Source organism: Bos taurus, chromosome 5, assembly GCF_002263795.3.
Source record: "Bos taurus isolate L1 Dominette 01449 registration number 42190680 breed Hereford chromosome 5, ARS-UCD2.0, whole genome shotgun sequence".
NCBI lineage: Eukaryota > Metazoa > Chordata > Mammalia > Artiodactyla > Bovidae > Bos > Bos taurus.
The window spans coordinates 16,062,419-16,083,642 of record NC_037332.1 but is presented as its reverse complement, the minus strand read 5'-3'; the positions used below and the strand labels follow the sequence as shown (position 1 = coordinate 16,083,642).

The following is a 21,224-nucleotide window of genomic DNA, read 5'->3' as shown; positions in this document are numbered from 1 at the left end:
GAAGTGAATATTTTTAATATATTCATTTATGAAATGGGGAAACTGAGGGTAGGAGAATTTAGACTACATGCATAAATCATATAATTTACAAGAGATAGAGACAGATTTCAAAGCCTGAGAGTCTGATACCAGAGCCCTTGCCATTGAACTTAAGTTGTATTACCTCTCCATAACATGTTGATTAGAAGAAAAATGAACTATATGATTAAATACCTTTTCTTATCTTCTTTTTGCTACATCTCAGCCTCATTTCCTGCCCCCTCCTACATCACTGTGTACAATGCAGACCTTCTGATGTTATTTTCTTTGCACTGAAATGTTTATTTTGTCTCTCAACTTTCACACATGCTGGACTCTCTTCCCGGGGCATTTTCCCTTGTGCAATTTCCCTGAATGATACCTCATCTTCTATGAAGTAAAAACTTCAATGGCACTTGTTCTGTTACACTTTTTATTATCTACGCCACGTGGCTCAGACAGTAAAGTGTCTGCCTGCAATGCAGGTGACCTGTGTTCCATCCCTGAGTCAGGAAGTCCTGGAAAAAGAAATGATAACCCACTCCAGAACTCTCGCCTAGAAAATCCCATGGATGAAAGAGCCTGTTAGGCTAAAGTCCATGGGGTTGCAAAGAGTCGGACATGACTGAGCAACTTCACTTTCTTACCACTTTTATATGGTGCCCCATTCTGTTCACACAGTTATAGTTTGATCACATTCTAAGAATCAATTTAGATATCTCAGTTTCCCAACTAGACTGTAGGTTCTATTAAGACAAGTAAGTGTCCACCTTCTATACCACTGAATTACTACTGTATTGGCACATAATAAATGCTTGAGGATAAAAAGGGAAATGCAACAGATGGAGTTAGACAAGGAAGACTTTCTTCAGACTATTGCAAAAGGGGGAGATATTGAACTTAATTAAGTCTGCTGAAATACAGGGTAAGGACTTTTTAAAGGTTGGGATGAGCTGGTGAAAAACTACTAGAAGATGTTGAGAGGTTAGTCAATGTGGTGAGGTCATTTGTGCTTGTCACTACTGCTTATTATTAGGCTCAGATCCACATGTAAAAACTGGGCGATAGAGGTGCTATCTTTCTTGATGATTACATCTCAAAAGAATGGCTCCTGAGTCTTTGAGAAAGACATTCCTGGGTTGTTAAAACTGGTGAGACATTGGGAAAAGATCTCAAAGGGCCAGAGCAATAATTCACAATTGCAAGCTTAAAGTAAATGCTCTGAGAAAAGGGAGGTCAGGAAGAAACTTGTGTAAAGTTTAGTGAAGCCAAGGGGAATTGTAAGGCCAGCTTAGTCAAGATCTATTTGTTAAATAAATGGATAATAAATCAGAAATTTTGACCACTCCATCCTACAGTTAAAAAAAAGAAAAGTGTGACATGTACTGATTGATAACTTTTACATGACTTTGTATTTATAGAGTTTAGATACACACATGACATTTGCTTTTAAAATATTCAAACTAATTGTTCTGATTACATTTGCATATTTTTCTAAGTCATAAAAATAAACTAACATTATTATAATACAGTACTTCACAAGTAGATTAAAGTTTTGGTTGAATATTTTAGTTCTCAAATACTGTAGTTTCTAAGAAATTACTGATGATGTTAGAGTGCATTGTAAGTAAATAACTCAATATAAACATAGTCCTTGGTTAGAGCACAAATAATTTTAAATGGTGTTTAATATTGCTTAAATTATTGTGGCTGTAAAGAACATACATCTAATCTAATTAAACCTGTGTAATTTCAAAGAAGGTAAACTTAATAGCTACATTAATATTCCCCAAAGTGTCATTAAATATGGTATTGGTTATGTTTTCAAAGTAGCTTTGCTTTCATTTTTTGGACATTAAGAATTTTATGAATCATTTGAAGTATAGGATAGCAGTTAATTTAATTTAGCTATATATATCATATTGCTCAGTTTAGTTCAATAGCTCAGTCATGGCTGACTCTTTGGGACCCCATGAACTGCAGCATGTCGGACTTCCCTGTCCATCACCAACTCCCAGAACCTGCTCAAACTCATATTGTACATTCTTTAAATCATATGTTGTTGTTTATTTTTTTTCCTTTCCAGCATCACCCTTTTCTCTCCCAATTCCAGAAGCCCAACCATGTGCATGTTTATAGAGGTTAATCTCAGACTTGAATTTCATTAACTGACCATACCCATAGTTGAGTTTCTACAGTAATGAGTTCATTGGGCAGAAATTTTACTAAGGTATGGGGGGAAGGGAGGGGTAAACATTATCTACATTTGAAAGGACCAAATTTACAAATCAGTAGCTTTAATGAAATTTTTTTCTCCTTGACTAACTGGGGGTTTATTTGCATGCATTCTAAGTGGCAGTGCATGGGAAACTAAGATTTTTGTTATTTTGGTTTAACACAGACTCACCCAGAAAGCACAACCCTGATTTTGCATGAGAAGGACCATCGACAGAACCTAAAACGTGAGTCCTGCTGATTTATACTATTGAATTCTATGCTATATTACTGCCCTTGTAATAAGACATGGCACTTATGAAGATATATAATGAGAGTCTTGATTTAAGTGTTAAGTCTGGACTATAAGAGGTATAGAAAGTAAGAACTGACATGTCTTCATATCAATTTAAGGAATTCTAGTAATCAGTAGATACTTAACTTTGAATAAGATAATATATTTGTGCTTTCATTGATATTTAATTTAAAGCATATAGCTTTATATAGTTTTAATAGTCCAATTTATTTATGGCTGATAAAATATATAAATATATTCCATTACAAATAAACATTTCCCATGCTATTTTATGCATAAATTATTTTTTCATCATCTCTATGATTATTATCCCTAAGTACTTAGAGTATATATTTAGTGTCTCAGATTTTCTCTGAGTTTTTTCAAATGGAATAAGGAGTTGTTTCAAGATAAAAAAGATAGGTGCATCTTTCTTCCTTGTTCGGCCACAGATCTTTGAGTTACTGACTAACTGTTGGCATCTCTTCTCCTGTTGGCTTCTGATAAGTCGTCTTTGATAACCGGCTGTTTTTTCTTGCACTTTGCCATGGCTACAACTCTAGGGTATCAGAACTGTCAAAAATAAAAGTAAAGAGGAGAGGCACAGAGCTTATGAAAGTTAGAGAAGACCTAAGGCCTGGTATCAGCTGATGAATTTCTCAGCTGGCAGGTAGTTTTCACTTTGCCCCATTTGCTGTCACAGTGTACAGTACCTGAAATAATAAGGGAATCTTTCTGCCAATAATGGACGATGGGGGCTGTTTGCTTTGTGAGAATCTGCCAAGGCAACATGCCATGTGGCTTTATCTTTGAAAGTGAGCGTGAAACAAGCTTGCCTGGCTGCAGATAAGCGACTTAGAAGGAATCCTATTCAGATGTACCTGTCACTAATTTATCTGGAGGTTTTGTGATTCATACATACTGCTCTGTGTGCGATGAAGCATTAAATTGGTTTCCTCCGGGAGCAGGTCACATTCAGGGGTCGTCAGACCTGTGCTATGGGATGGTGCATGCTTGATTCATATAACCTCTCACTACTGAATTTTTATCTGTTAGAAGGCTGGTAGTGTGAACATATGTTAGATGATCTCTTGCAAAATTTCAACATCAAAGAGACTGACAAAAATTTATCTATTAATATGCAAGTGTTTGTAACAAAAAATTAATCAACCTTTCTGCTGTTAGCACAGTCATTTATTCTGATAATTGAGTACAGGTATGTTTCCCTATAATAGCCTTACTCTTGATGAGTGTATTTCTGTGGCTCCTTTATTTATTGAAACACAGGGATGTGTACTTAACTGCATTACTGTATAGTTAAAAAAAAAATGCACAGTTGATTTGCAACAGGTCTCATGAAAGAAAGACTTTAGGAAACAAAGAGTTTTCCCATTTAAAATATTGTTTTCTACTGTGGCAATTCTACCTTATTACTCTATATATTTTGAAAGAAAATGGCATAACTTGGAAAATGAGAGAGATAGTGTTTCAAGAACAAAACCAAAAAAACCCCATTCTTCGTTTTATTATTTCCATGATGGGGTACATAAAACTAAAGCCTAATATCTTCCCTTGGGTTTTTAACTGTGCTCCATTTTGTGTAAAATTAAGTCAATAAATGACAAAGAAGTAGTCAAATGAGAGCAAACTGTGAAATCTTTCTAAAGTGTTTTTAGCATGCATGGCAACAGTCTTAACAGTGTGTAAATTGGCAATATAAATTGATAGGTTTTATTTTTTTAATTTAAAACTGTTTCTTCTGTATCACAATTCAAAAAAAAAGAACAAAAAGCTTGATCATTTCATGAAGTAGCAAAATGAAAGCTCTTACAACTGAATGAACATGATGACTTTATGCTACCTTTTTATGGTATAAGTCTTTTGATTTTGTCCTAGTTGTAAACATGTGGAACATTTAATAATAAAACTGGAATTTTCTTATTAATGAGTTAAAACATAATTAGGCTATTACTGTAGGAACCAATAGGTCATTTATGCATAATTCATAATATTCAAATAAAATATTCTTCAAACTTCACAGTCCTCAAATTCAGCTGTGATCTTAAAATCTTGTAAGGCCTCCTAATAAACAGGAGTGTTAAATAAATATATTTAAGAATATTATTTTAAGATTTCAAAATAGTCTACTAAGCACTTTGGGGGGGGAAAAGAAAGAAAAGTAGTTCATGAAATTAAGGAAAAAAATGCTATTATACTATAAACAAAGTACACATGATTATGCATGTTTCTGCTCCCTTCTCCCCATTCTATTTTGTCTATAGACAATAAAACAATGTGTAAACTTTTAATTTCCCATATGTTTATTAAAATCTATTATATGCCTCTCTATGAGATATTTTCTTAATTTCTTTGAAGAAAAATCTTTTAAAGTACAGACTAAATTCACATTACTTTGAGAGTAATTAAAATGAACCATTTTGTTAGAGACATTTAAAGGATCTAACAAGCATTTTGCTGCTTAGATTATAATGGTAATTTTAGACATTTTTCTGTATCTATCATCAGTTTTTCCTCTGTCCTGTTTTTGTAATTAATTTTTTAATGATATATTTCAGGTGTACAGAATTATAATTTAACATCTCTATACACAACAGAGAAATCACCACCAGAAGTCTAATTATAATCCTACTCCACTCGTTGACCCTGATTTGCTTATTTTGCCTAGTCTCAAATTCCTTCCCCTTAGATAATTACTAATCTTATCTCTGTATCTATGTGTTTATTTATTTTTTTTAGATTTGACTTATAAGTGAAATCACAAGATACTTGTATTTTTTTGTCTGAGTTATTTCACTTAGCATTATTCCTTTAAGGTTCATCCATGTTGTGGCAAGTGGAAGGATTTCATTCTTTTTATGGCTGAGTAGTATTCTATTGCATAAATATACCACAGCTTCTTTATCTATTCTTTTATTTATGGACACTTATGTTGTTTCCACATCTTGACTATTTTAAATAATGGTGCAGTGAGCATAGGGGTATGTATATCTTTTTGAATTAGTATTTCCTTGTTGCCCAGAAGTGGAATAGCTGCATCATATTATAGTTCTATTCTTAATATTTTGAGGAATCTCCATAACTGTTTTCCATGACTTCACTATTTGATAGTCCTATCTACAGTGTATGAAGATTCCTGTTTCCTACATACTCTCCAACATTTGTTATTTCTTATCTTCTCAATAATAGCCACACTTTTTGTCTATTCTTTATGTGGTAATTCCCCATATTTCAGACTCTGCTTACACAACTTTAATGTATCTCTTCAAAAAAATATTTTCTAATAGTCTAATCTAGTCTTAATCTCTTATAGACTTCTTTGATCTCATAACATTTGCCATAATATTTAAGTATTTCCCCTATATTTTATAAATATGAATTATATAGATAATATGCTATATATATTGAGAGCAAAAGAATATTATATACTTGTTTGTATCTCTTCTACAAAACTAAGTATAATTTCAAGTGTCTAGGATAGTGCCTTGATATAATAAACAGTCAATAAAATTTGTTGAGTGAATAAAGTCATATCATAAAACAAAATAATTCCATAAATAAGAATATAAGAAATATAATGTATATATTATATACATAGTAAAAAAGTTATATAATTACTGGTTTATTTAACAAAATAACTTCAAATTCATATCCTATACAAATAGAGAAGTTGGCAAGCTTGACACAGTACCTTCCACACAACACAACTGAAGCCTACAAAAACCTATTAGATATTAATGCCATGGAATCCATAGCTAGTATTGTCTTAGAATAATTACAAATTTTTCTCTGGCTATTTTTAAAATAGTTTAAAGAGAAGCAAAAATATCTATGATTTTTAGAAACACCCATTTATTTTACAAGCACTTATTGAGAATCATCTATGTGTGAAACTGTGCAGAGGTCTAGGAGATTTATTATTGTAAATGGTTAACTCTCACCTCATGAAATCAATATTTATAGTCAGAAAATTCCATTTATACTTTTAAAAATATTGTAGAACAGAAGTTGAAAATGTTAATAACATTCGGCAGAATTAGAGTTCATTTTCAGCTGAGGGAAATAACACCAGCGTATTGCAGAGGTTGATTTGACACTAATCTTTGAAGAAAGCTGAAGGAATTCTTGGCACAGGGAATAGCATAAGAAGAGGCACATAGAAGGTGTTTTGTAAGAATTAGTTGCTCATTTCACCAGGTATATCAACTAAATGTAAGGGATATATTAAGTTGTTTGGTAGATGTTATGGATCGAAGTTATATCTGAAAGTAGATTAGGACAAGATTGTGGAAGATTAAACATTAGTTTAAGAGATAAGGATTTTGTTGGCATATAGTTATGTCCTTGGATCATGTTCAATCTCTTATTATCTTAGAAGCATATAAAAAATAAGAATGTGATTATTTTGAATGATAGTTTACACAGAAGAATTTGGCATTAGGTAATATAAGATCTCCCTTTTGTTTGTGCTGTACATTTGTATACATGCACATATTTACATGTATGCCCTAACACACACAGTGGGGTTTGTCTGTCTGCATGTCTGAATAGATAAATGTGCACCACTTAATCTGGCTTTATTTGACAAAATACATTAGAGGAGAAGTCAGTGTCATGTATAGAAATTACTAATGACTTTAACAAATACTCAATAAACTCATAAAGCAAGGAAACATGAAATAAAACAGCAGTAATTAAAGGCTTCCCTGATTGCTCAGCAGTAAAGAATCTGCCTGCAATGCCAGAGATGCAGGTTCAATCCTTGGGTCAGGAAGATACCCTGGAGAAGGAAACGGCAACCTACTCCAGTATTCTTGCCTGGGAAATCCTGTGGACAGAGGAGTTGGCAGGCTGTGGCCCATGAAGTCACGGAAGAGTCGAAGAAAACTTAGTGACTAAACAACAAACAAATGAAGGGCATATCTTTCAGAGAAACACTTGGGGGAAAACTCATAAGAATGATAACTTGTAAAATATTAATAAGAAAAGAGAAACCAAATGTCTTTTTACACTCTAACTGATGTTTTATTTATTTGTTTTACTTTTTATTGGAGTATAGTTGATTTACAATATTGTGTTGGTTTCAGGCATATGGCAAGTGAATCAGTTATACATATACATATAACCATTCTTTTTTAAGATTCTTTTCCCATATAGGCCATTAAAGAGTATTAAGTTGAGTTCCCTGTGGTCTACAGTAGGTCCTTATTAGTTATCAGTTTTAGTGTATATATGTCAGTCAATCCCAATCTCCCAATTTATCCCTCCCACCCTTATGCCTTAGTAACTGTAAGTATATTTTCTATATCTGTGACTCTACTTTCTGTTTTATAAATATATTCATTTGTGCAAAAGTCAAAGTGTTCAATTAGACCTTGATGATTAAAAAACCAAGATACTTGTAACTGATTACTTCCCTAAATGCATTCTTCATAGCACATACAATGCAAGATATAAATAGGAATTTTGTGATTATTTTCTTTTTTGTGATTGATAACTTCAAATAAACTTGGCAAATATTGTATCAAGTACCTGTTTTAGAAATGAAAAATCACAATAGCCTACTAAAACTATGACAAATTCTTGCATTAATAAATTTGTTGGTGTTTAACTCAGTATTTACCAAATTAGTTCAACTAGGTAATCCTTATTTCAAGGCCATGATCTTTCCATGATTCTATGTTGCCTCAATACAAATTTACAGTATCATTTTTTGAAAGCATTTACAGTATGAAAGTAAATGCAACCTTTATTTTTTGTTATTTTTTAACTGTTTAAGAATCTTGGCATATTTCAAGATCACAAAGTTATTCTCCATATTTTCTCCTAAAATTTTTTTACTGCTAGCTTTATGTTTAGTCCTATGAACCAGCTAAATAACTTTTGTATTGAGAAAGTAGAGATCAACAATAATTTTTAAATACAAATATCCAGTTAATCCCAGCATCATTTCATAAATACTTTTCTTCCCCATTGAGTTAGCTCAGGCCTTGTTCCAAAATTAATTGAAAATAACTGAGATTTTTATTGTTCTATTGATCTTTTTGTGTATTATTAAATTCTTAAAATATGCTATGGACATACTGCAGATTAACAGCAAGTTTTGAAATGTTAGTATAACTCTACCAAATGTTTTCATTTTCAAGATTATTATGAGTATTCCAGATTCTTTTCCATTTCATCTTAGAATTAGTTAATATTCCCTTGATATTTTGACTGAAATTGTATTAAAGCTAACAAATCAGAAAATCTGACATCTTAAAAATATTAAGTGTTCTCATTTATAAAGATAACATAGCTCTCCCTTTATTTAGGTCTTATTTTATTTCTCTCTGAAGCAGTTCCTACTTTTCATAAGAGAGATCCTACACATATTTGTTAGATTTATTTCTACTTCATATATGTTGATACTATCATTAATGGAAACATTTTAAAAAGTTTATTTCTCATTGCTAGTATATAGAAATATATGCAATCATTTTTTATACCAATCTGTATCCTGTGAGCTTGCTAAATTTACTTATTACTCCAAATAATTACTCTAAGTAGATTCTGGAGGCTTCTCTGTAAACACAGGCATATTATCTGATATTAAGTTTTTTGTGCCAACTTTTGTATTTTTATTTCTTTGTCCAATTTAGCTAGGACTTCCATTACAACATTAAGCAGAAATTATGAAAACAAATTTTTTAGTAATATTCTAAATGGTAGAAGAGAAACACTAAAAATATGATTTTAGTTTTCACATATATTCTTAATGGGATTGAGAGTTCTACTCTCTTTCTTGTTATTTGGTCATCAAGTCGGGTCCAACTCTTTGCAACCCCGTGGACTGCAGCATGCCAGGCTTTCCTGTCTTTCACTATCTCCTGGAATTTACTCAAACTCATGTTCATTGAGTCCATGATGCCATCCAACCATCTCTTCCTCTGTCACCCCCTTCTTATGCTGCCCTCTGTCTTTCCCAGCAGCACATATATTTTTGATGAGATGGAGAGAGTTCTGCTGTCTTCCTAGGGTTTGATATTTGGCAAAACTAATACAATTATGTAAAGTTTAAAAATAAAATAAAATTAAAAAAATAAATAAAAGGCTTTATCATGAATGAGTGCTGCATTTGAAATATTTTTTTCTGCACTTTTTTGGACGATCTTATTATTTGTCTTGTCTATATTATATATATGGCAAGTTCCACTGATTAATTTCTGAGTGCTAAACCAGTCTTGCATTCCTGGAATATATTCCAATTGATGATCATGCTTCATATCCTTCAGCCTCCTTCATATATATGACTGGACATGATTTGCTAATACTGTCTTTAAAAATTTTGTGTTTATATTTACAAGAAATACTGGATTATTAATTCCTTTCAAGTCTTTATATCTTTTGGTGTCAAAATATAAAATAAGCTTTGAAAGGGTTTCTTTTCTTCTATTTTCTAAGTTTCTGTCCTATTTCTTCTTCAAGTAATTGATAAAATTCACTGGAATAGCTACTTAAAGAGCTATTTTAATAGCTTAGAATTTTCTTTATGGAAGTTTTGAAATGCAATTTCCTCAGTGTGTTTGTGTGTTCAGTGGCTCAGTTGTGTCTGATTCTTTGCAACCCCAAGGACTGTAGCCCAACAGGCTCCTCTGTCAATGGGATTCTCCAGGCAAGAATACTGGAGTAGGTTGCCATTTCCTACTCCAAATTTCCTCAATAGAGAAAGGGATATTCAGTTTATCTTTATTACTTTACATCAGTTATGGCAATTTATGTCTTTCAGAAAATTTTCCTATTTTTTTCTAAATCATTGCATCTATTTATATAAAATTATTCATAAAATACTATTTTGAAATATTATAAAATTTTATTGCTGGTTAATCTGTAGTATTATTTGCCTCATTCTTAATATTGTTATTTTGAATTTACCCTTCTTTGTTTTCCACAAATATGGGTAATGATATAATAATTTTATTAACCTTTTCAAATATCTTTAACTTTGTTGATTTTTAAACACTTTTTATTTTCAAATTCATTGATATTAATTTTCCTTTCTTTTAATCTTTTTGAATTTTAAATAGGTTTTGTTTTCCATCTTTTAAATGTAGGAGATTAGATTATTATTTCTGTACTTCACCAATTTAAACACACCATATTTTCTCCATGTGCTGCTTAAACTGTTACATGACTTTTGGCATGGTCTGCTTTCATTAGTGTACAGTTTGAAATGACATCCAAATTCTTTGTTTTCTTCTTTGAACTGTGGATTATTTGCAAGTTTAATCTTTAATTTCTAATTATTTGGAGTTTTTTTTTTTTTTTTGGTTCCTAATTAATAGCTTTGTGGTAAAATAGTATACTGTACACTCTTTAATTATTTGAAGTTTTTGGGAGTTGTTTTATAGTCCACTATATGGTGATTGCTCTATGTACTAAAAAGAATATATATCTCACAGTTTGGGAAATAGTGCTTTAATATCAATTAGTTAATATAAGCTGATAATTTTATAGGTTGATTTTTTTTATGTTGCTTTCAATTATCAAAACTGTTAAAATCTCCATGCAAAAGTATAGATTATTTCTTCATTTCTTTCAATTTTTGTCTCATGTATTTCAAAATTTTGCTATTAAGTACATATATAATTGAGTTTGTTATGTCTTCTAAATGAATTGACCCCTTTTATCACTATGAAATATTTCTTTGGTGTCTGTTAATCCTCTGTCTTAATGTCTACTTTGTCTATAATTTTTTCTCATTAAGTACAGGTAGGAAATTAAAAAAAAAACCAAAAAAAAGCTTAAAGTGTTCCATTTTCAAGAGTGTCTGGTTTTGAGTGGAAAAATTACTTCCAGCCAAACTTGCCTCACAGCTTACTGATGTAGTAACAGTAAGGGTTCCAAAACTGAAAAGTTCTGGCAAACAAAGGGTGGGTAGGATGCCTAGGATTTTCACAGGGGCTCATTCTATTGGTGAATTCAAAACATAAGCATGGGAGTAGGTACTCAGGAAAGGAGGAAACAAGATGTCAAGGAGAAGCCAGCCCATAAAGAGGTAGCAAATAAACCTAGGTGACATCGGGAAGATCATTAATTCCATAGTACTGAGCCAGTGAGGGACTGAGGACGGACTTGAATGCTAGGGTAGAAATTGCTTATTGAAGGACTCAGTGTGCCTGCCCATCAAACACCAGATCCTGGAAGGCAGTTATTAAAGCCTTGCTTCCCGCTTCACTTCAACTTCAAGTCCATTCTCTGGGTTTCAGCTGGTGGGCTTTATTTCCCACAATGAATACTAAATAATCAAAGCATTAACTGAAAAAATTCTTATAGTAATTATAGTATTATAATAATTACTAATTATAAATTAAAATATTTGTTTAAAATTTTTCCAATTTGATTCAATAGTTTTTTAATACTCACCCACAGTAATTGAATTAAAAACACCACCCAGACATTATTTTATGCAGAAAGGCATTTGAAAGATTACAAGATAAAAATTAAGTCAGGGTATGCATATCATATTTAAATGAGAGACTTTAAGGCATGAGTAAATAATTGAAAGCCATATTTTGAAATCTGCAACTAATAGGGACATTATAGGTCAATGTTTCACTTTACACATTGAAAAAATAATTCTGTGAGAAGCCAGAATCTAGTTTCAAACACAAATATCATTAAGGTCTAGAGTATCAATATTCTTTGTTCTACAAACTATTCATATAAGGTCCTTGTGGAGACATCAAAACTGAAAGAAAGTAATAAAGGTTTAAAATATTTACTGATAATAGGAAAATGGAAAATATCAATGTAATACTATCCTTAACCAAGTTCCTAAATCTTCAAAGCCATCATCTTTTCAGTTATAAAAATGATCATAATTCCTAAAGGAAACATCTCTATCCTCATGTTTCCTTCTAGCTTGGGGAGAAAAAAAAGACTGATTTCAATTTGGGTGTCATTGACTCAGAGCAAAATATTCTCTAGAGTAATAGAGTAAGTGCTTAATTGTATAATGGAAAAGTGAGAAGAGAATAGCCAGAATAAATACCATTCATGTTAAACAGCAAAATATTGTTCTAGGAGACTAGACATACTTGTGTGATTATATACATAGAAGGAAAAAGAGCTATTTAGGCTATGTCCTCGTTCTTCAATGTTCACTCCCAATGTAATTATTCTTACCTTTTGTACCTTAGACCATGACTCCTATGCCCTTTAATTTAAAAAGTATATGTCAAAATCTTCATTATATTAATTATTTTAATAGGGTATGGAAGGGTTACTTAATCACACACACACAAAGACATGTAAGGGAAAATTTTTGGCAGAAAACAATTAGATTGAAATGCCAAGTTAAGCACTGCATTAGGATTGTGGCATTTAGCTCAGTTCTGTTCAGTCTCTCAGTCGTGTCCGACTCTGTGGTCCCATGGACTGAAGCACACCAGCCTTCCCTGTCCATCACCAACTCCCAGAGGTTACTCAAACTTATGTCCATCAAGTCGGTAATGCCATTTAACCACGTCATTCTCTGCCGTTGCTTTCTCCTCTTGCCATCAATCTTTCCCAGCATCAGGGTCTTTTCAACGAGTCAGTTCTTCGCATAGGTGGCCGAGTATTGGAATTTCAGGTTCAACATCAGTCCTTTCAATGAATATTCAGGATTGATTTCCTTTAGGATGGACTGGTTGGATCTCCTTGCTGTCCAAAGGAATCTCAAGAGTCATCTCCAACACCACAGTTCAAAAGCATCAATTCTTCGGTGCTCAGCTTTCTTTATAGTCCAACTCTCACATCCATACATGACTACTGGAAAAACCATAGCCTTGACTAGACAGACCTTTGTTGGCAAAGTAATGTATCTCCTTTTTAATATGCTGTCTAGGTTGGCCATAACTTTTCTTCCAACGAGCAAGCATCTTTTAATTTCATGGCTGCAGTCACCATCTGCAGTGATTTTGGAGTCCAAAAAAATAAAGTCTGCCACTGTTTCCCCATCTATTTCCCATGAAGTGATGGGACCAGATGCCATGATCTTCGTTTTCTGAATGTTGAGTTTTAAGCCAATTTTTTCATTCTCCTCTTTCAGTTTCATCAAGAGGCACTTCAGTACCTCTTCACTTTCTGCCATAAAGGTGGTGTTATCTGCGTATCTGAGGTTATCGATATTTATTTTGGCAATCTTGATTCCAGTTTGTACTTCATCCAGCCCAGCATTTCTCATGATGTACTCTGCATACAAGTTTAATAAGCAGGGTGACAATAAACAGTCTTGTTGTACTGCTTTCCCTATTTGGAACCAGTCTGTTGTTCCATGTCCAATTCTAACTGTTGCTTCCTGACCTGCATACAGATTTCTCAAGAGGCAGGTCAGGTGGTCTGGTATTCCCATCTTTTGAAGAATTTTCCACAGTTTGTTGTGATCCACACAGTCAAAGGCTTTGGCATAGTCAATAAAGCAGAAATAGATGTTTTTCAGGAACTCTTGTGCTTTTTCAGTGACCCAGTAGATGTTGGCAATTTGATCTCTGGTTCCTCTGCCTTTTCTAAATCCAGCTTGAACATCTGGAACTTCACAGTTCAGGTACTGTTGAAGCCTGGCTTGGAAAATTTTGAGTATTACTTTACTAGCATGTGGGAAGAGTGCAATTGTGCAGTAGTTTAAGCATTCTTTGGCATTGCCTTTCTTTGGGATTGGAATGAAAACTGACCTTTTCCAGTCCTGTGGCCACTGCTGAGTTTTCCAAATTTGCTAGCATATTGGGTGCAGCATTTTAACACCATCATCTTTTAGGATTTGAAATAGCTCAACTGGAATTCCATCACCTCCACTAGCTTTGTTCATAGTGATGCTTCGTAAGGCCCACTTGACTTCACATTCCAGGATGTCTGGCTCTAGGTCAGTGATCACACCATCATGATTATCTGGGTCGTGAAGATCTTTTTTGTACAGTTCTTCTGTGTATTCTTGCCACCTCTTCTTAATATCTTCTGCTTCTGTTAGGTCCATACAATTTCTGTCCTGTATTAAGCCAATCTTTGCATGAAATGTTCCCTTGGTATCTCTAATTTTCTTGAAGAGATCTCTAGTCTTTCCCATTCTGTTGTTTTCCTCTATTTCTTTGCATTGATCACTGAGGAAGGCTTTCTTATCTCTCCTTGCTATTCTTTGCAACTCTGCATTCAAATGGGTATACCTCTCCTTTTCTCTATTGCCTTTCACTTCTCCTCTTTTCTCTGATCTATTTAATGCAGTGCATTAGTGTTGTATTTAGCTGAAGCTGCCCCTCTCCATTCTTTATCATATTTCATTACCTTGTTCTTACATTTTTTTTTTTTTATGACTTGACTTAGATGTTATCTCTTCTGGGCTTTCCCTGAACACCAAGCTAGAGTCAAACTTCCTTCTGGTTGTATGCATAGCACCTTGAGATTTTCCCCATTATAACACATTTCAGAGTAAAAATAAGGCTCAGTGGTATGTCTATAATTTTTAAAACATTGTATACTCATTAAAGAGTATAGTACCTGATACACAGAAAACCACTGCTAGAAAATGGTTATGTTTTATACATCTTAAGCTTCACTGTAGAAAGTTGACTCATTTCATTTTGTTTCTGTGCTGGTAATGACTAGTATCTTATAAACACAAAAAATGCTTAAAAAGGAAATTTTAGATAAAGATGGTAGACTGGACACTTACCTCTGCTTTTTTCCCATCCTCAAACTCTAATGAAATGACAATTTTGTTTTCATTTCAAGACACAGACTTTTAGGTCAGGGAGATTGGGAGTTGAGAACAATGCAACAATACTTTGCAAGCTGGGAAATCTCTGGGTTAGAGGTAAATAACAAACACATCAGAAAAATAAACCTGAAACCAACAATGGGGAAAGGCAAGAACTAATGTAATTGACCTCATCCTGCAGAATTCCCCAAAGTCTTAGTTATTTGAAGCACAAGATATCTCTGACTGTTGGGATAAATGATGGGGTAGGATAGAAGAAAAATTAGAAGTTATTAACACTGAGGAACTGTTAGTTCTCTGAACTGTCTGTGTTTTGAAAATAGCACCCAGTTATTTGTGGCAATGTCTTCATGTCTTTCTAATTAAGTCAGAATTTTAGTTTATTTTGAAATCCTATTTTATTAATCATCTCAATTTCCTCCAGTTTTTGTTTTCATATTTTTTAAAGTTTGATTTTTTAAATCATAATTCTGTTATAGTAGCCATCATGTCCTTGGTTTGGATTAATAACTCAGTGCATGAAACACAAAAGGCTTTATCCAGCACCAGGTGTACTTTGCTCTGAGAGAGAATATATGGCAACTGGCACTAAACAGAGATGAGACTAGGATGAATCAAATGAAGCTTTGAGTGTTGAAGGTATGGGTACAGCAATCAACTCAGTAATCCAAACAAAGTACATTTTAATAAAATATTTTAAAATTAATGCTTAAATCTCAAGTTAACAAAATAATTTTAAAAATAAAGGCAATATAGGTATTATTGATTTTTTTTCTTTTGTTTCAGCTCTAGTATGGTTCAGCACAGGATTGCAATAAAATGTCAGAAGGTAAATGAGAATGGTTTCCAGGAAGAAAAGCAAAGAGACAAAAAAGTGAGAACTAGAAGAGAAACATTAAGCTAATGAGTGTATTCATCTAGGAGTTCCAACATCTGAATTATTGACTTTCAAAAAAAGAGAAAAAGGATGGGGAAAAGTATTAATAAAATAACTCAGTACAGTTTTCAAAAGTTGAAAAATTTCCCACATTACAAGAGTCCACTAAGTACTCATTACAGTGGATGATAATAAAAGTGAGTCCAGCCATGGTAAACTTTTAGGAGTATGAAAGTTTGTGCATACTTTTAGGGATGAGGCAGGGCAGTAAAGTTATCAGGTTGAAAACACCAAAACCCAGAAGGGATTAGAATTTTTGAATAGCACTTATTTTCTACCAAATTCAGATGTTTCCACAAGCCACAATTTTTTTAAGGCAAAGATATAAACATATATCTACAGAAATCTATCTACAGGTGATAAATGTTTGTGATGGAAAGAACAGAATAGTTAATGAATAAGAGCTAGGGAAGGCCCAGCTGTGCAAGTATCAAGATGTTGAAAGAAGCCAAAGGTTAATTTGGTTAAACCCAGACAGTTGGGGGACTCAACTTTCTGGTGCAGGTCCCCCAGCCTGGGAAGCCCAGTGCGGGGGTTCTGAGCCTTTGCTCCTCAGGGAAGGCCTCCAGGATTGTGGTATCTTTCCCACCTGTGGGTCACAGCACTGGGAGTGTGAGTCCTGTCCAGACTGTCTTTGCCCCTCCTGTCCATCTCAGTGTGGCTTTTAAAAAATCTTTAGTTGTGGAATATTTTTTCTGCTAGTCTTCAGGTCATTCTCAGAGATAGTTTCTCCAATTGAAGTTGTCATTTTGGTATTGATTTCAGGTAGGAGTAGGGCTTAGGCTCCCAACCAGAGATTAAGGCTGGGTCATGGTGGTGAAAGAACCAAATCCTAGCTGCCCTGGCCCTTCATCTTTGCAAAAAAGAATTTCCACAAAGACAGAAAGTAGTGAAGCAAGTAAAGTATTTGTAAAGAGGAAAAAGAGTATGATACATGGGGATAAGCACATGGACAGACTCAGAGGGAAAATCCCTGAGTTGAGCCCTCGTGGGAGTTTAAATAATTATGTTGGAGAATTTTTTCTGATTTTCCTTTGGCCAATCATTTTGATTTGCCTGGTTCACAGTTCATTTGGTATATCTCAGGATCCTTCCATGTTTGTGCATGCATCTCTTAGCCAAAATGAATTCTACTGCAAAGGCCTCTGGGTAGAGCATCACTTGACATTGATCCCCCATTGGCTTGCAAGGAGACTTTTCTGCACATGAATGATTGGGGAGGTCTCCTGATTTGAGGAATGAGAGATATGTGATCTGGGCAGGGCCCTGCTGCTGCTGCTAAGTCGCTTCAGTCGTGTCCGACTCTGTGCGACCCCATAGATGGCAGACCACCAGGCTCCCCCGTCCCTGGGATTCTCCAGGCAGGAACACTGGAGTGGGTTGCCATTTCCTTCTCCAATGCATGAAAGTGAAAAGTGAAAGTGAAGTCGTTCAGTCATGTCCGACTCTTAGCGACCCCATGGACTTCAGCCTACCAGGCTCCTCCATCCATGGGATTTTCCAGGCAAGAGTACTGGAGTGGGGTGCCATTGCCTTCTCCAGGGCAGGACCCAACCTCCCTTAATTTTCTGCTATTCTCATCTTGGAATTTCAGTCAATAGAGAATGAATCTCCAATTGCTTTACCCTCATGGGGAAAGGGACGACATCTGCCTCCTTCCTCAATATGTCCATGGGAGAAGACAAGTCCAGATTTTCCTACTCCCTCAAGTTGTTCTACCCTGCTGCTTAGTCTAGAATTCTGTCTGCAAAGTGTCAGTCAAATGTAAGCATAGATTAAATAATTTGTTAAACATTCAAGGTCTCAAAACATTAATTTTCATGCATCATTTCTCAGAAAACTACTAAAGGATGTCGTCCACAAAAACAGTAGTGGATACCAAGAAAGAAATACACAGAGAGAGAGAGAGAGAGAAATGAGAGGTTTAAATAAGAGGAAATGGACATTCCTAGCATAATAGTGTAGGGGAAACAAGGAGAATGGCTGTGTGTCAGACACAGAACAGGCCAAATCTGAGCACAGTGGAGATCTCTGTGAAAAATTTCTCCAAAAAGAGAAAACTGATAGAATACCTGCTATGTCAGATCATTTTGAGGGAAGATTTAGACAGCTGGGGGAGAGATTCAGATGAATAAGCAATAAAAACAACAAAAATAACAGCTATAAGAAGTCCAAGCAAACTTACTGCCAGGAAAAATTTAAAAGGTAGGTTACATACAATAAGAAACATTATGTAACTGTGATGTGAATAGTATCTACATGGTCAAAATCTGGGGTTTTTTAAACCTACATTAAAATAAAATAAAATTAGGAGGAAAAAGTAGAAAGGTTGTCCATGGTTATTAGGGTAGGGAGAGGAGAAAGTGCTAAATTCTTTACTGTCCTGGTGAGTTGTTGATAGAAGGTGCCTAAAATGGAAAACAAAGCAAGAAGTAGCATCAACAGGGCAGTTACAAAAGTTAAAAGTGTTTTCAGGTTTCAGGGGGCTGATGAGGAGGAGGGGTCACTGGTAATTCTATTAGTAAAACAAAAAGTAGAAACTAATTTAATGCCAATCCTTAAACAAATATTTTGATTACTGCCGTAAAATTCACCTGTTGGACTGGTTATTAATACGTTATTTCGGTATGCTTTACAGAGTCATGCATAAACATGAATACACACCCAAATGCATAAACATTTACAATTGAGCCTGATTAAAATGTTTTCTGGGCTTCCCTGTTGGCTCACCCATAAAGAATCTGCCTACAATGCAGGAGACTCAGGTTTAATCCATGGGTGGGGAAGATCCCTTGGAGGAGGGTCTAGTAATACACTCCAGTATTCTTGCCTGGAGAATCGCATGGATAGGGGAGCTTGGTGGGCTACAGCCCATGGGATTGCAAAGAACCAGACATGACTGAAGCTACTGAGCATGCACGCAAAATGTTTTCTAAGTATTCTTTCAGGTCAGTTCAATTCAGTTGCTCAGTCCTGTCGGACTCTTTGCGACCCCATGGATCGAAGCACGCCAGGCTTCCCTGTCCATCACCAACTCCCGGAGTTTACTCAAACTCATGTCCATCAAGTCGGTGTTGCCATCCAACCATCTCATCCTCTGTCATCCCCTTATCCTCCAGCCTTCAATCTTTCCCAGCATCAGGGAAGAAGAACTAAAGTGCCTCTTGATGAAAGTGAAAGGAGAGTGAAAATGTTGGCTTAAAACTCAACATTCAGAAACTAAGATCATGGCATCCGGTCCCATCACTTCATGGCAAATAGATGGGAAAACAGTGACAGACTTTATTTTGGGAGGCTCCAAAATCACTGCAGATGGTGATTGCAGCCAATGAGTCAGTTCTTCACATCAGGTGGCCAAAGTATTAGAGTTTCAGCTTCAACATCAGTCTTTCCAATGAATATTCAGGACTGATTTCCTTTAGGATGGACTGTTTGGATCTCCTTGCAGTCCAAGGGACTCTCAAGAGTCTTCTCCAACACCACAGTTCAAAAGCATCAATTCTTCAGCACTCAGCTTTCTTCATAGTTCAACTCTCACATCCATACGTGACTACTGAAAAAAAACATAGCTTTAACTAGATGGACCTTTGTTAGCAAAGTAATGTCTCTGCTTGTTAATATGCTGTCTAGGTTGGTCATAACTTTCCTTCAAAGGAGTAAGTTTATTTTAATTTCATGGCTGCAATCACCATCTGCAGTGATTTTGTAGCCTCCCAAAATAAAGTCAGCCACTGTTTCCCCATCTATTTGCCATGAAGTGATGGGACCAGATGCCATGATCTTAGTTTTCTGAATGTTGAGTTTTAAGCCAACATTTTCACTCTCCTCTTTCACTTTCATCAAGAGGCTCTTTAGTTCCTCTTTGCTTTCTGCCATAAGGGTGGTGTCATCTGCATATCTGAGGTTATTGATATTTCTCCCGGCAATCTTGATTCCAGCTTATGCTTCATCCAGTCCAGCATTTTGCATGATGTACTCTGCATATAAGTTAAATAAGCAGGGTATTAACTTAAATTTAAATTAAATTTAATTAAAAAAATAAAATTGCCGGGGACCAGCCCCGGCTGATCCAGGGTATTCGAAGGAGAGACGGCGTAGGCGAAGATCAGGAAACAATGGCTTAATTAAACGTTAATTAAAGATATAAAGAGTAATAGAATGAGGATAGCTCAGTGAAGAAATTCAGTGGAGAAAAGAGGCTGAAATAAGGATAGCTCAGTGAGGAAATTCAGTGGAAAAAAGAGGCTGAATAATTCAGCCAGAAGGTAAGAGAAAGAACGACATGGTGAGACCAAGTTTCGGTGAACAAGGCCCGCACTTTATTTTCCAAAGTAGTTTTTATACCTTAAGTTATGCATAGAGGATAATGGGGGAAGGGGTAGAGTCATCCAGTAAGCCAGGCTTTCTTCCTGCAAACTTATCATATGCAAAAGTTTAGGTGATTTGCATCATCTTCTGGCCCGGAGGCCTTTTTCTCTAAAGGTGATTATTCTAAAGTCAGGCGCCAGCCTCCAAAAAGCATTAGATAAAGTTGCATTCCTACAGAGCAAAGGTGTGGTGGGCTATAACAAGAAAAAGAATTAACTCAAGGGTCCCAGGTTACAAACATTAAAGCTACTATTTACACCAATTATATTAATCAATACACTGCCAGGGACACAGCAGGTAGGGGATATGGAGACTTAGCAGCAAACATTGGCCCAACAAGTGAAAATCCCTTCACCAATACAATTTCTAATCAATCTTTTAACTGCTCAAAGGAATCTGTATTTAGACAGTTTAGAACATCTCATGCCTCTCAGTTTGGAGGCTCTGAGCAATCACATGTGGCTGGAAAAACCTATTCAGGCAGGCTAGAGGACTTCCAAGGGAGTTTGTAGGTTGAAACACTGTCACACCCAGAAATTATTAACTGGAGCTGTAAGCTAACTCTTTTTTCAGAGAGGTAGTGGGGGACAGCCCCCCGTAAAGTCAGAGGTGTAGGTGAAAGCACAAAGCAGAGAGTAGGC

At 35.0% G+C, this 21,224-nt stretch overlaps 1 protein-coding gene across 1 annotated transcript in view; it reads left to right on the top strand.

Annotated features, from left to right (window-relative positions):
• The first annotated feature begins 2,423 nt into the window (after nt 1–2,423).
• Nucleotides 2,424–21,224, top strand: part of MGAT4C (MGAT4 family member C) — a 418,542-nt gene continuing 399,741 nt past the window's right edge. Inside the window, exon 1 of the mRNA XM_059886620.1 lies at nt 2,424–2,480. The gene's annotated coding sequence lies outside the window, so the exon portion shown is untranslated. The remainder of the gene's footprint in view (nt 2,481–21,224) is intronic.